The 14,938-nt window shown below is 46.9% G+C and overlaps 1 protein-coding gene across 1 annotated transcript in view; it reads right to left on the bottom strand.

Moving 5' to 3' along the window:
* The window catches only part of LOC137520961 (vitamin D3 hydroxylase-associated protein-like), a 110,238-nt gene extending 97,058 nt beyond the window's left edge, over nucleotides 1-13,180 (bottom strand). Inside the window, exon 1 of the mRNA XM_068239597.1 lies at nucleotides 13,106-13,180. The gene's annotated coding sequence lies outside the window, so the exon portion shown is untranslated. The remainder of the gene's footprint in view (nucleotides 1-13,105) is intronic.
* Nucleotides 13,181-14,938: the final 1,758 nt, after the last annotated feature.

Below are 14,938 nucleotides of genomic sequence, written 5' to 3'. Positions count from 1 at the left end.
TTCCAAAATAGGGTAATTTGTGGGGTGTGTTTACTGTCCTTGCATTTTGGGGGGTGCCTAATTGTAAGCACCCCTGTAAAGACTAAAGGTGCTCATTGGACTTTGGGCCCCTTAGCGCAGTTAGGCTGTAAAAAAGTGCCACACATGTCGTATTGCCGTACTCAGGAGAAGTAGTATAATGTGTTTTGGGGTGTATTTTTACACATACCCATGCTGGGTGGGAGAAATATCTCTGTAAATGACAATTGTTTGATTTTTTTTTTTTTAACACAATTGTCCATTTACAGAGATATTTCTCCCACTCAGCATGGGTATGTGTAAAAATACACCCCAAAACACATACTACTCCTGAGTACGGCGATACCACATATGTGGCACTTTTTTGCACCCTAACTGCGCTAAGGGGCCCAAAGTCCAATGAGTACCTTTAGGACTTCACAGGTCATTTTTGTTTCAAGACTACTCCTCACGGTTTAGGGCCCCTAAAATGCCAGGGCAGTATAGGAACCCCACTAATGACCCCATTTTAGAAAGAAGACACCCCAAGGTATTCCGTTAGGAGTATGGCGAGTTCATAGAAGGTTTTATTTTTTGTCGCAAGTTAGCGGAAATTGATTTTAATTGGTTTTTTTTTCACAAAGTGTCATTTTCCGCTAATTTGTGACAAAAAATAAAAATCTTCTATGAACTCACCATACACCTAACGGAATACCTTTGAGTGTCTTCTTTCTAGAATGGGGTCATTTGTGGGGTTCCTATACTGCCCTGGAATTTTAGGGGCCCTAACCCGTGAGGAGTAGTCTTGAAACAAAAATGACCTGTGAAATCCTAAAGGTACTCATTGGACTTTGGGCCCCTTAGCGCTGTTAGGGTGCAAAAAAGTGCCACACATGTGGTATCGCCATACTCAGGAGAAGTAGTATAGTGTGTTTTGGGGTGTATTTTTACACATACCCATGCTGAGTGGGAGAAATATCTCTGTAAATGGACAATTGTGTGTAAAAAAAAAAAAAATCTAACAATTGTCATTTACAGAGATATTTCTCCCACCCAGCATGGGTATGTGTAAAAATACACCCCAAAACACATTATACTACTTCTCCTGAGTACGGCGATACCACGTGACACTTTTTTTCAGCCTAGGTGCGCTAAGGGGCCCAACGTCCTATTCACAGGTCATTTTGAGGCATTTGTTTTCTAGACTACTCCTCACGGTTTAGGGCCCCTAAAATGCCAGGGCAGTATAGGAACCCCACAAGTGACCCCATTTTAGAAAGAAGACACCCCAAGGTATTCCGTTAGGTGTATGGCGAGTTCATAGAAGATTTTATTTTTTGTCACAAGTTAGTGAAAAATGACACTTTGTGGAAAAAAAAATAATAAAAATCAATTTCCGCAAACTTTTGACAAAAAATAAAATCTTCTATGAACTCGTCATACACCTAACAGAATACCTTGGGGTGTCTTTTATAAAATGGGGTCACTTGTGGGGTTCCTATACCGCCCTGGCATTTTACGGGCCCAAAACCGTGAGTAGTCTGGAAACCAAATGTCTCAAAATGACTGTTCAGGGGTATAAGCATCTGCAAATTTTGATGACAGGTGGTCTATGAGGGGGCGAATTTTGTGGAACCGGTCATAAGCAGGGTGGCCTTTTAGATGACAGGTTGTATTGGGCCTGATCTGATGGATAGGAGTGCTAGGGGGGAGTGACAGGAGGTGATTGATGGGTGTCTCAGGGGGTGGTTAGAGGGGAAAATAGATGCAATCAATGCACTGGGGAGGTGATCGGAAGGGGGTCTGAGGGGGATCTGAGGGTTTGGCCGAGTGATCAGGAGCCCACACGGGGCAAATTAGGGCCTGATCTGATGGGTAGGTGTGCTAGGGGGTGACAGGAGGTGATTGATGGGTGTCTCAAGGTGTGATTACAGGGGGGAATAGATGCAAGCAATGCACTGGCGAGGTGATCAGGGCTGGAGTCTGAGGGCTTTCTGAGGGTGTGGGCGGGTGATTTAGTGCCCTAGGGGCAGATAGGGGTCTAATCTGATGGGTAGCAGTGACAGGGGGTGATTTATGGGTAATTAGTGGGTGTTTAGGGTAGAGAACAGATGTAAACACTGCACTTGGGAGGTGATCTGACGTCGGATCTGCGGGCGATCTATTGGTGTGGGTGGGTGATCAGATTGTCCGCAAGGGGCAGTTTAGGGGCTGATTGATGGGTGGCAGTGACAGGGGGTCATTGATGGGTGGCAGTGACAGGGGGTCATTGATGGGTGATTGACAGGTGATCAGTGGGTTATTACAGGGATGAACAGATGTAAATAATGCACTGGCGAATTGATAAGTGGGGGTCTGAGGGCAATCTGAGCGTGTAGGCGGGTGATTGGGTGCCCGCAAGGGGCAGATTAGGGTCTGATCTGATGGGTAACAGTGACAGGTGGTGATAGGGGGTGATTGATGGGTAATTAGTGGGTGTTTAGGGTAGAAAACAGATGTAAACACTGCACTTGGGAGGTGATCTGATGTCGGATCTGCGGGCGATCTAGTGGTGTGGGTGGGTGATCAGATTGCCCGCAAGGGGCAGGTTAGGGGCTGATTGATGGGTGGCAGTGACAGGTGATTGACAGGTGATCAGGGGGGATAGATGCATACAGTACACAGGGGGGGGGGGGGTCTGGGTAGAATCTGAGGGGTGGGGGGGGTGATCAGGAGGGAGCAGGGGGCAGTTTAGGGCATTAAAAAAAAATAGCGTTTACAGATAGTGACAGGGAGTGATTGATGGGTGATTGGGTGCAAACAGGGGTCTGGGGGTGGGCGGGGGTCTGAGGGGTGCTGTGGTTGATCAGGGGGGGGGGAAATTAGTGTGCTTGGGTGCAGACTAGGGTGGCTGCAGCCTGCCCTGGTGGACCCTCGGACACTGGGACCACCAGGGCAGGAGGCAGCCTGTATAATACACTTTGTATACATTATAAAGTGTATTATACACTTTGTATGCGGCGATCCGGGTGCTAGTAACCCGCCGGCGCTTCCGAACGGCCGGCGGGTTACAGCGCGAGGGGGGCGGAGCCAGTCCCCGGCGGAGGATCGCGTCACGAATGACCCGATCGCTCCGCCCATACCCGTACAAGGACCGCCGCCAATAGTTCATGCGGCGGTCCTTGCGGGATCCACTTCCCGGCCGCCATTTGTACATGCGGCGGTCGGAAAGTGGTTAAAGCATACATCCAAGCAAAAAAAATAAATAAATAAAAATAAAGGGATCCACTTACCTGGGGCTTCCTCCAGCCTGGGGCAGCCATCCTGTGCCCTTGCCACAGCTCCGGTGGCTCCCGGTCTTCTCCACTGGCGCAGCTTCTTCTGCACTCCACCGCACGGGTCACTGGTCTCTCCGTTGGCATCAGGACGGTACTGCGCAGGCGCAGTAGTTCTGCGGCTGTGCAGTACCGTCCTGATGACGTTGGAGAGACCACGTCTGCTCACACTCTGCGAAATGCATCTTTTTTTTGCTGCCAGGTAATGCCACAACATGTCAAACTAACAAGATTCAAATCTGAGCATGGCTGTGGCCACATTCAGGTATAACTTGGGTGATTAAACTAAAGCTACATACACACGGGGCACAACTGTCCCGTTGCATGCAGCCGAGAGACCAGGGAGCGACAGCTATCCACGCTTCTCGCCAGAAAGGCGAAGAGGCGGCGGAAGCTGTCTGTGAAGGGAGCATCCCCCGGCCGGATGCTCCATTCACTTGCGTTTGTCTCCTGTCGCTAGTCCGCATACACATGCAGTACGCGTAGCGGACTAGCGACAGTTGCGGAGACAGATGTTGCCGGCAATTGAACTTTTCAATCACACGGCAACTTCACTAAATGGCGACAGTTCGTGGTGCGCGCGTCATACACACGGGGCAACTGTCGCTCAGACATGCGGGTGCCACGTGTTTGTGGCAACAGTTGTGCCCTGTGTGTATGGGCCTTTAGGCAAATTAGCTCAGCAATGATAGGAACCAATTGTAAACATCACAAACAGAACTCTAGACTGATAGACAAATGACAGCGCTCAAGGCTGCACCTGCAATGTAAACCAACAGAGGCAATGCAGAACTCTAGACTGGGAGCACACTTGTCTGTTTTCTGCCCCAGAAAGCTGAGAACCAATGTAAATCAAAGGAGGGCTAGTGCACACAGTTAGGTTTTTTTCCTATCCAGAAAAACAACAACCTGACAGCAGTGAAGCAAAGTGTGGATTGTCTATATAAATTAAAGTAGGTTCTGCAAAAAAATGCCTGTGTTTTCCCACGTACAGACACATGGTAAAAACCGCGTGCAGAAAAAAAGAGTGCCCAGAAAACTGACAGACAAGTGTGCTACCGGCCAAAGGCTTTTTAGAAAAGCAGTTTGTCTAAATGATTATGCCATTATGGAAGTATAGTTAACTACACATGTACCTGTATCCTTCCTGGCTAGCAAGCAGATTCTCCTGTTTGAATGCTGGATTGAACTGGACAGAGATCACACAGATAGAAGTCTTTCCAGCCCCCAGCCTGTGTGACAGCTTTACAAGCTACAGACACCATTCATACAGACTGTTTTTAATGGACCATAAAGGTTTACAAGAACAGGGGCAATAAATCTTTACTGGGGCTGGCGGGGCCCCTGACCTTTCACTAGATCCAAGCAACTGCGTCTGTTGCCTGGTGGATAATCCGGCTCTGGAGATATAGATATATAATATATTATATATATTTCTTACTACGTTAAAGTGTAACTGTTAGGCATAAAATCAAATCAATTCTTTATTTTTATCTGGTAAACAAGTAATAAGGATGCTAACCAGGCAATCCAAAAGTTAAAATCACTATTACTTTTCTTGTTCATAAATGATCATTCCCCAGTTTACCTGACTCTTATTTAGTACGCACAAACAGTTGCAGGGCATGCTGGGTTGTCCTTTTTTGCTTCTTTACTTTCCCCTCAGACATAAAGTGAACCTTAAGTGAGAAAAAAAATGAGTTTTACTCACCTGGGGCTTACCTCAGCCCCCTGCAGCTCGTCGTGGGCGCCGGCCCACGACGAGTCGCTCTGATGCTCCGGGTCCCGCCAGCGGCCACTTCCAGTTTCGCCGTCATGACCCGTCAGGCTGGGGAACGCAGCTGATACTATGCGTTCCCAGCCAAAATAGCACCCCTATGCGGCCATATGTCCGCATAGGGGTGCCTATGCGGACATATGGCCGCATAGGGGTGCTTATGCGGACATATGGCCGCATAGGGGTGCTATTTTGGCTGGGAACGCGTAGTATCAGCCGCGTTCCCCAGCCTGACAGGTCCTGACGGCGAAACCGGAAGTGGCCGCCGGCAGGACCCGGAGCATCAGAGCGACTCGTCGTGGGCACCGATCAGCTGCAGGGGGCTGAGGTAAGCCCCAGGTGAGTAAAACTTCTTTTTCTCACTTAAGTGCCTCTTTAATGCAGATTGGCTGAAGCCTCTTTCCCTCCTGTTTTCCCCTCCCACACCTCTGTTCCTCTTTGATTGGCCAATATTTCTCATGTCGAGACAAATGCACTTTCTATAGTGAAGGGTGGGCAATGCATACACAATCAGGTAGAGAAGAGTAAAGGCTCTTACACACATCAGACTATAGTCTTTGGAAAATGAAAGATCACAGACCAATCTTACCACCCTTCATGTAGTATGAGAGCCATACTGTACACAGTCTTATTCTATGGAGCTGAACTTCACATCAGAAAAAAATCTTTGCAAGATGCTGCACACACAGATTCTGTACAGATACAAAAGATCATTATCTGTAAAAGATCTGTTCCTGCCAAAAATCCATTTCTGCAAATTGCTATGATAGTCTATGAGATCTGCAGATCATCATACACACATGATTTAACTGACATTCATCTGCATATCTGGCAATCATCTGCAGATCTGAAAATCCATCCTGGTGGATCTGATCTGCAGATGAATGTCAGTTAAATCATGTGTGTATGATGATCTGCAGATCTCATAGACTATCATTGCAATTTACAGGAATGGATTTTTGGCAGGAACAGATCTTTTGCAGATACTGATCTTTTGTGTCTGTTCAGCATCTGTGTGTGCAGCATCTTGCAAAGATTTTTTTCTAATGTGGAGTTCAGCTCCATAGAAAAGACTGGGTAGAGTAAGGGATCTCATACTACATGAAGGGTGGTAAGATTGGTCTGTGATCTTTCATTTTCCAAAGACTATAGTCTGATGTGTGTATGCACCTTAAGGCTACATACACACTTGAGATAAAAGTCTTTGGAAAAGGCAAGATCACAGACCAATTTTACTGCATTCCATGTAGTATGAGAGCCATACCTACACAGTCTATTCTATGGAGCTGAACTCCCCATCAGATAAAAATCTTTGCAAGATGCTGCACACAAAGACCGCTGTACACATTCAACAGATCAGTATCTGCAAAAGATCCGTTCCTGCAAAATACATTCAGTCTATGATATCTGCAGATCCTCATACACACCTTGTTTAACAGACATTTATCTGCAGATCAGATCCACCGGGATGGATTTTCAGATCTGCAGATGATTGTCAGATATGCAGATGAATGTCTGTTAAACAAGGTGTGTATGAGGATCTGCAAAATCCACGACTTTCTTGGTCGTGGCTTTTGCTGCCCTAAGCGCTTCCGTGTGAGGCAGGGCTATGAGCTGCAGCCCTGCCTCACACGCCTCTGTCAGCAGCAGATCTCCGCCTCTCCCCCGCCCCTCTCAGTGATGGAAGGGAGAGGCGGCGATCCGGGCTGACAGACGCGCTGAGAGGCAGAGGCTCATAGCCCTGCCTCACACGGAAGCGCTCCCCGGATTGCCCCCCAGGGAGTTTGGGGGTATGTAGTTAGATTAGAGCGGCGGGGATGCGGCGATTTAGGTAGGGTTATTATGTTAAAAACTTTTATTAAATAAAAAGATTGTTTTTTTGAGGGGAAGTCTCCGGATCCTAATAAACCTTTCCAGGCTCCAGCAGGGGCGCTGTTGCGGCTCTTCTGACGGAGATAGGCAGAAAAAGCCAATCTCCGTCGGGTCCATTCTACTGCGCAGTCAACTTGCGCCTGCGCAGTAGAGCGGCCCGACGGAGATCGGCTATTTCCGCCTATCTCCGTGGGAAGGAGCGGATACTGCACCTGCGCTGGAGCCAGAAGTTAAATATTTACATCTCTGCCGTTTCGGGAGGATTTTCACTGCCACCGTGGGACCGAGGAGGACTGGGGAAGCCTTAATAGGATCCGGAGGCTTCCCCCACCCGAGGTGAGCACCCCCTAGGGGAGGTTTCTTCGTTACAGATTTTCTTTAACCTCCTTAGCGGTAACCCCGTGCTAGACACGGGGTAAGCCGCCGGAGGGTGCCGCTCAGGCCCTAGCTGCGCCAGCACCCCGATCGCCGCCGCGCGCCCGATCGCCGCTATCCGGTGCGGCGCGCGCCCCCCCAGACCCCGTGCGCTGCCTGGCCAATCAGTGCCAGGCAGCGCCGAGGGGTGGCCCGGGACTCCCAATGACGTCCCGACGTCAGTGACGTCATCCCGCCCCGTCGCCATGGCGACGGGGGAAGCCCTCCAGGAAATCCCGTTCTTTGAACGGGATTTCCTGATCGGAGATCGCCGAAGGCGATCGAAGAGGGCGGGGGGATGCCGCTGAGCAGCGGCTATCATGTAGTGAGCCCTCGGCTCGCTACATGATTTAAAAAAAAAAAAAAAAAACTGCTGCGCTTCCCCCTGGCGGTATTTTTGATACCGCCAAGGGGGTTAAAGAAGTAGTTTTGTAGGAAAAAAGTTGGACTATGAAAGAAAAAATCCATAGAACAATTTGTAGCAGCTGGGGGTTACCTGTGAGTTTGGTGATCTAACAGGTGAAATGCTCAGAGTTTAACCAGTGGGGAAAGCAAACCCACCTCGCATTAGAGAAACATTTTTTACAGAGCAAGGGGTTAATTCTGACAGAGACTGACAGTCACATCAGATATCATCTGCTGTGCTATGCCAGAGGCAGGAACAGTCAGAGGAATGCTTGTCACATACAGGCTGTAGATCCAGCTGGTGCACACCAGAGCGGTTCTGGAGTGTTTGTTTTTTTAAACGCTTGCAAGGGGAAACCCGCTTGGCTAATGTATTTCAGCGGCATTGTGCACACCAGAACGATTCGTTTTTTCCACAAACGCAAAGTCAGAGGCTGCAGCATTTTTCAGATTTCTGAGGCATTTCTGCATCAATGTTAAAGTATAGGAAAGTGGAAAACCGCTCTGAAAAAAAGCTAGATCAGAGCAGTTTTCCAGGAGTTTTTTGTTACAGAAGCTGTTCAGTAACCGCTTTACTGTAGCAATATTTGAAATCTGCTACACAAAAACCGCTAGGCATGTTTAGAAAACCTCTCTAAACTTGCCTAGAACCGCTCTGAAATCTGCTTCAAAAACCTCTAGCATTTTGCAGATCTGCTAGAGGTTTTTGGTGTGCACTGGGCCTAAAAAATTGGACCTATTCGATAGTAATGATGTAGCGAACATCAAATTTTCAGTTCACGAACAAAGTTAGGTGAATTCTAAAACCTATATGGACCGTTTCTGGCCCCTCCCCCCCCCCCCCCCCCCAAAAAAAAAAAAAAAAAAAAAAAAAAAAGTGATGGAGAATTTGTTTCAGGGGGCCTAACACCTGGCCCGTGGCATGCCAGAGGGGGATCCATGGCAAAAGATATATCGATCATCTCTACCTGGAAGTAACAAAAACCCATTTGAGATGTACAATGTCCATAATCCTAAAAACACAACAAAGCCCCAAATAAACAATCCAGACCGCTCACTCACAAGCTTCAGGCATGTTTTTACTCACAAATGCGGACAACCAGCTATGTGCAGTGTGAATGTCTCGTCCCTTCATTTTATGCTGAAAAAGATCTGTACTACCACTTACTGACTACATTTAGGAAAAAAAATAGCCAATACAGTACATGGTATAAGGATTCAATCCTTTATGTCTTATGGCTAATGGTGCGATATTGTACACCAATGTTTCTCAACACTGTTACAGAATGTAAGAGGAAGTACTCACTACCCAGTTTTGCAAATAATATCATGTTCTCCTTGATGCATATATTTGACAGGTCTAAGCTGTGAATAAATGCTTTTCATTCAAAAAGTGTACCTGTGAGCTAAACAAAAGTTCACAAGATCGTTCTAGATAATCAAGAAGCTTCCCCATCCCCCTTGAGCTCGCCATTCCAGCACTGGGACCTTCTGAACCTATTCAACAAGGACTTGCTGAATAGGTTCGCACAGCCACGCTCCCGCACATTAGCTCAGAGCCGCTCCTGCACAGGTTTTATTTGCCTCCATGCACAAGCAGCTCCATCCCACTGTGCAGGCATAACCGTCATTGCGTCTGCGCCTTGCGGACGCGGTCGTAAATGACAGGCACATGGCTGTGCAGAAGAAGAGGGTCCTGGAGAGAACTGGTGGCCTGTAGGAGGATCAGAGAAGCTTTTGAGTTTTTATTTTCCTCACAGGTTTGCTTTAACTAAAAATACTTAAAGTGACCCAGAGAAGGCGAAATCCAAAGTTATTTTTTTTTTTTTTTTTTTTTTTTTTATGTACCCGGGGCTTCCTCCATCCCCATAAGCATGGATGAGTCACTCCCCATCCTCCCATTGCCCTCCATTCAGCAGTAATCAGCCCTGGTAACTGGTTCAGTTGGCTCCAGTCTGAGTCTAAAGCATGCAACCACCATCAGAAGCACTCTGCACATGTGTGCGGTCACGTGCATGCGCAGAATGGTCCCGGCCGTACGCTATAGTACGCAAGCAGCCCAGCCAGCGCAGGTGCACTGATGCTCGTCCAGAAGACGGGGCTGAAGGGCAATTACAGGTACCAGAGGGGGCAGAAAGGAAAAAGGGGGGGGGATGGGGAACTGAGCATCAGAAAAGCGTGCCAATCCCGTCTAATCTGCTCCCGTTAGCATACGCAGGAAGTACGGTGAGCAGACTGACAATAAAGATTGGTTACACAACTGCCGACAATATGTAATGTGACAATCACTCACCAATCCCGTATTACTAGGCCACTGTTGCCATGCAGGTCTCATGCACTAGAGAGACTTCTGGAGGCAAGTTCATTGTGTGCGTAGTAAACGTTTAAGATTGTTTGGAGGTGCCCATACATGTACAATCCCAATTGTATGTACAATCAGTAAACAAAAAATATCAATTTTGTGCTGGAAATTGGGTAATCTCACTGCCACCACTCTTCCAGTTCGGTAGGGAGCAAAGAGGCTCCCGCTAGCTATTCCTAAAAGGAAGAAAACTGTTATTTACAACCTAACTAGCAAAACGACAATTTAGAAGAAAATAATAAAACAATGCGGTGGAATGACTGACTCTTCAGAGGGCAGAATAGTTGTAGCAACAATCAGATGACCAGAACAGGCACAAGACTGAATGATAAAATAGTTAGTTTTATTCCAAAAACGACATACACATAGCTTACTTTAGCCCACAGGTAAATATACCTGTCCGGCAGAACAGATTGGTTTGATAGAAAGAGTAGAGATGAAAAGGAACAGAATGTCATAATGTACAGTTCAAATACCGTTATTGGTAGTCCATGCAGCAATCGCAAGTCTTTGGAGGAAGTCCAAGATGGCCAATTGTCAGAGGCCAAGAGGCCCTTCGTGAGAAATAATTCAAGTGAGTTGCCAGTGTCCAGCTGGCTGTCCGATGTTATAGACAAAGATAGAGCCAAATTAATCCATGCCTTGCACTGATGAGGATCAAACAATCCGAAACAGTCTGTATGCATGTTGGATTATTATGGCTCTGTACAAATTAACAAGCTGACACATCATTGCATTCCAGCGGATCTGGAGGTGTATTTAGCTTGTAAGGGCAACAATGGTTAATTTGCATATATTCAGCAGTGGTGCCTGGGAGACATCTCAAGCTCACTCCAACCTGAATTATCGCAAATTTTCTGTTTTAAGAAAGCAAACTTTTGTTTTTCTTAGTATTTTAGTAAGGGGGCTTTTAGGACCATTGTAGCCCCTCATACACTCCAAAGAGTTCTGGTTCACCATGAGCTTTCTGGTTAGTCTGTACCTCTCAGTGTTACAAGCCCTACTGCATAGTGCCAAATTAATCCATGCCATGCACTGATGAGGATCAAACAATCCAAAATAGTCTGTATGCACGTTGGATTATTTCTCATCCTAATTTGGGCTCTGGTATCCTTTAATCAGACTTACCCAGTGGCATAGCAATAGTGGATGCAGAGGTAGTGACTGCACCGGGGCCACTGGACCAGAGAGGATCAGTAGGGCCCCTTCTTCAACCACCTTATTAGCTCTTTATTGATGCTAAGCTGGGAATGATCACCTCTATACAGTATGCGCTTTGAAAAGTTGCAACCATTATTAGACTGTTCTCCTTCCCAGTATACACACCTCTCTACAGCTGAATAACAGACAGATGGATCCCAGCGACGTCCCACGACGACGAGCGCTCCCTGATCTAGCTTTCCGGCGGTGGGTATGCGCGACTGCACACAACTGGCATGAACAAGAGTTTAAGCAAACGTGGTACAATACATGGGAGCTATTGGGGTCTTAAAGATCGGATCTGCTGTGATGGTCGTTATTGCCGCGCGTCGATTAGTTCTTGTAATCACGTGCCGGTACCCTAGTTGCGAGGTCGCATAAACTGTCACACACAAAAAAATAAAATCAGAGGTCATCAGATAAATCGCATAGTGGGTACGGACCTTTAGGCTACTTTTACCCTGCAAATCACAGTGCCAATTTCTGATTCAGATTTTCACTATATGCTAGTAACACAAGACTAAAAAATGCAGGGGAAAAAAAATGCAGCATGCAGGACCTTTTTTGAAAAAAAATCCTATCACAAAAATCTGAATCACATGGAGGAAAAAAGCATAAAAATCAGAAATCGGAATTGCATGTAGTGTAAAAGAGCCCAGAGGGTGGGAACACACTAGGCAGTGCATGAAGTTAGCGTTTTGCTGCATATGTGTTTGTGCATTTTGCTTTTTTGTTCAGCACATGCGTTGTTGCATTTTAATGAGTTTGCAGTTCACATATCTAATCGCATATGCACTTTGTATGCGTTTTATGCTAATCACTAGGAAGACAACAGGAAGCGGAAATACAGCACTGAAAACGCAACACCTCTGCATCACCATTGACATTTATTATGTGCGTTTTTAGATGCGTTTTGGAAAAATATGCAAGTCCTGTGTTTTAAAAAACGCACACTGCAGATCGCAAATGCATTTTTCCATGCAGCTCACTGACTTGCATTATGTGCGTTTTTCCTCAACACTAACGTTTCTGCCTAGTGTGTTCCTACCCTGACACTGCAGCTGTCCTTGGCAGGTATTGGTGCTCCACATCAATTGTTATGTAGAAAGTGTCTGAGGGGGCCCAATGTAAAAAAACAAAACAAAAAACACACAACTTACACTGCGGCCCAGAGCTCCTAAGCTACACTACTGGACTAAGCCATATATCATTTATCTTTTATAAGTATACTTATAGACTGACTCAGGGCCGGGCCGAGGCATAGGCTGGAGAGGCTCCAGCCTCAGGGCGCAGTGTAGGAGGGGGCGCACAATTCATTCAGCTGTCGTTCCTAATTGTGTTTGAAGCAGAAAGAAATAAGAAGAGAGATACATGGAAGTGACTACAAGCCAGATAACTAGAGATTAAGGTGTTGGGGGCCCTGGGGTGCCTCTTAGTCTAATAGCAATCAGTGTGTGACGGCTGGGGTGGAGGGATGGAGGGGCGCACTTTGGTGTCTCAGCCTTGGGTGCTGGAGGACCTTGTCCCGGCTCTGGACTGACTATGCCAATTTCAGGTATTCCCTGCGAGTTCCCCCAGGGGCACTCATCGCATTCGCATATGTTGAAAACTTAGGCAGTACACAATTCTTTACTTCTGCAGCTCACGTTCATTCAACAAACTTCTGTCCCCACTAGAAGCAAACGCAAACCTGTCATTAACAAAGACACTACTAATAAGACTGACTGCTGAGTCACTATGAGAAACACAAAAAGTACTACTTACAGACAGAAGCGGACAGTGCTCTGTGAATGCAGCAATGAAGTGTATGAGATGGGACTGAGCAGTGAGAACTACAGTGCAGGAATAATGAGTGAGGGGTGGGGCCAGGGAGGAGATAGAAATACAGAAGCCTGGGGCTCAGATCTCCTCCAAGGGATTGTGAACAGTTTGTTATATGTAAAGGGAGGGGGGGGGGGGGAGGGGTAGGACTATGCAATGATTAATTGAATCTGCGAGGGATCATTTGGTTGCTGTGACTTTGTCTGAAGTCCTAAGGTCCAGTTCACACTAGCGCGGATGCAAAATGGGCATGGTAGCTGATACGTTCGTCGGTTTTGCATCTGCTTGCACCAATTTCACCACCCCCTTCGATCAAGTGCCAAGCATCGATCACCTCCCCTTCGCCACTCATGTGTCCAGCCACCACTCAGTCCACAGCCTGGAGGCAGATAGGGGCAAATAGGACATTGCTGTACGCTTTTTACAGCATATTGCACTGTGCACTTTGCTAGGTACAGTTTTTCCATTGATTCTAGTTGATTCAAGTTCAAATCTATATACTTTGTTACTGTCCATTTGAAAAACGTGGTGTTGCATGCATTTCTGTGCAATGCGCTGTGAATGGGTTTGACTTTTTAGCGCATAGCAATGCGCTTTAGAGATGCATTTTTACCTCCAATTACTTTCACTGGGGAGTAAGCAGCTTCCTGTTGATAGAGGAGACACGTAAACACAACAACAATAAGCAAAGCGCATGCGGAACAAAAAAAAACGCATGTAAAAACACATGGGTCCGCAAAAAGAAATAAAAAATGTGTTATAAAAACACACAACACATGCATTTTTTTTATCATGCGCTTTAAATAAGTTTCTGAACACACCCAATGTGAATTGTGCCCAATTCCTAACAGAGCAAAGACTCTATATGCCTGCCCCTTCTGCTTCAGAGTGTGCAGAGCACCAGCAGTGTCACTAGGGTTGGTGTCACCTGGTGCAGAAAGTCATGGTGTCACCCTCTTACCCTATGAACCTCCAATCTCACTGGGTAGTAACGTCGCTTACTAAAGGGGATGTTAAGATGATCCCCATGTGACATCTGAAATCTGTTATCAGCTCAACATGGAGCAGCCAGATGGGAGCAGAGCAGCAGGGAGAAGTACCTCAGGCACTAGCCTGGTCTGTATTTACATAGCCTACTCCACTCCTTTAGCTTGGAGCTTGGTGTCACCCCCTCTGCTGGTGACACCAGGTGTGGTCCGCACCTACTGCACCCCCCTAGTGACGCCACAGCAGAGCACCATCCTATATACTAACCGAAGGTTTTACGTATGCACAAACCTGAAAGCACCTTTGGGTGGTGACTTAGTGTGGGCGGTGGCTTAGTGTGGCGGGTTGTGGTGTGGGCAGTTGTGTTGTGCACCAGTAGGCGGCAGCTTAGGGCGGGAAGTGCAGTTGCGGGTGGTGGCTTTGTGTGGGCTGTGGCTTACTAGGTGTGGCACAGTTATGGGTGGTGGCTTAGTGTATGGTGTGGCGGCATAGTACGGCAAGTGCGGTGTGTGTGTGCGCGCGCAATTCTTTTGAAAATCAGGGGTTTCCTGTTTAAAGAGACTCTGTAACAAATTGTTTATCTTTATTTCTTCTATGCTATAAGTTCCTATGCCTTTTCTAATGTGGTCTGGCTTACTGCAGCTTTTCCTAATTGCACAGTAGCTGTGTTATCTCTGTTATATGATCTAATCTTCTCTCTATAGTCGGCACAGTCAGGCTGAGGCAGTCAGACTGGAATGTGCAGGGCTGCTTGTGATTAGCTAGAAGCTGTACACACCCCCTGCAGGC

Source organism: Hyperolius riggenbachi, chromosome 6 (genome assembly GCF_040937935.1).
Source record: "Hyperolius riggenbachi isolate aHypRig1 chromosome 6, aHypRig1.pri, whole genome shotgun sequence".
In the NCBI taxonomy this organism is placed as follows: Eukaryota; Metazoa; Chordata; class Amphibia; order Anura; family Hyperoliidae; genus Hyperolius; species Hyperolius riggenbachi.
This window is presented reverse-complemented; position numbering and strand designations above follow the sequence as displayed.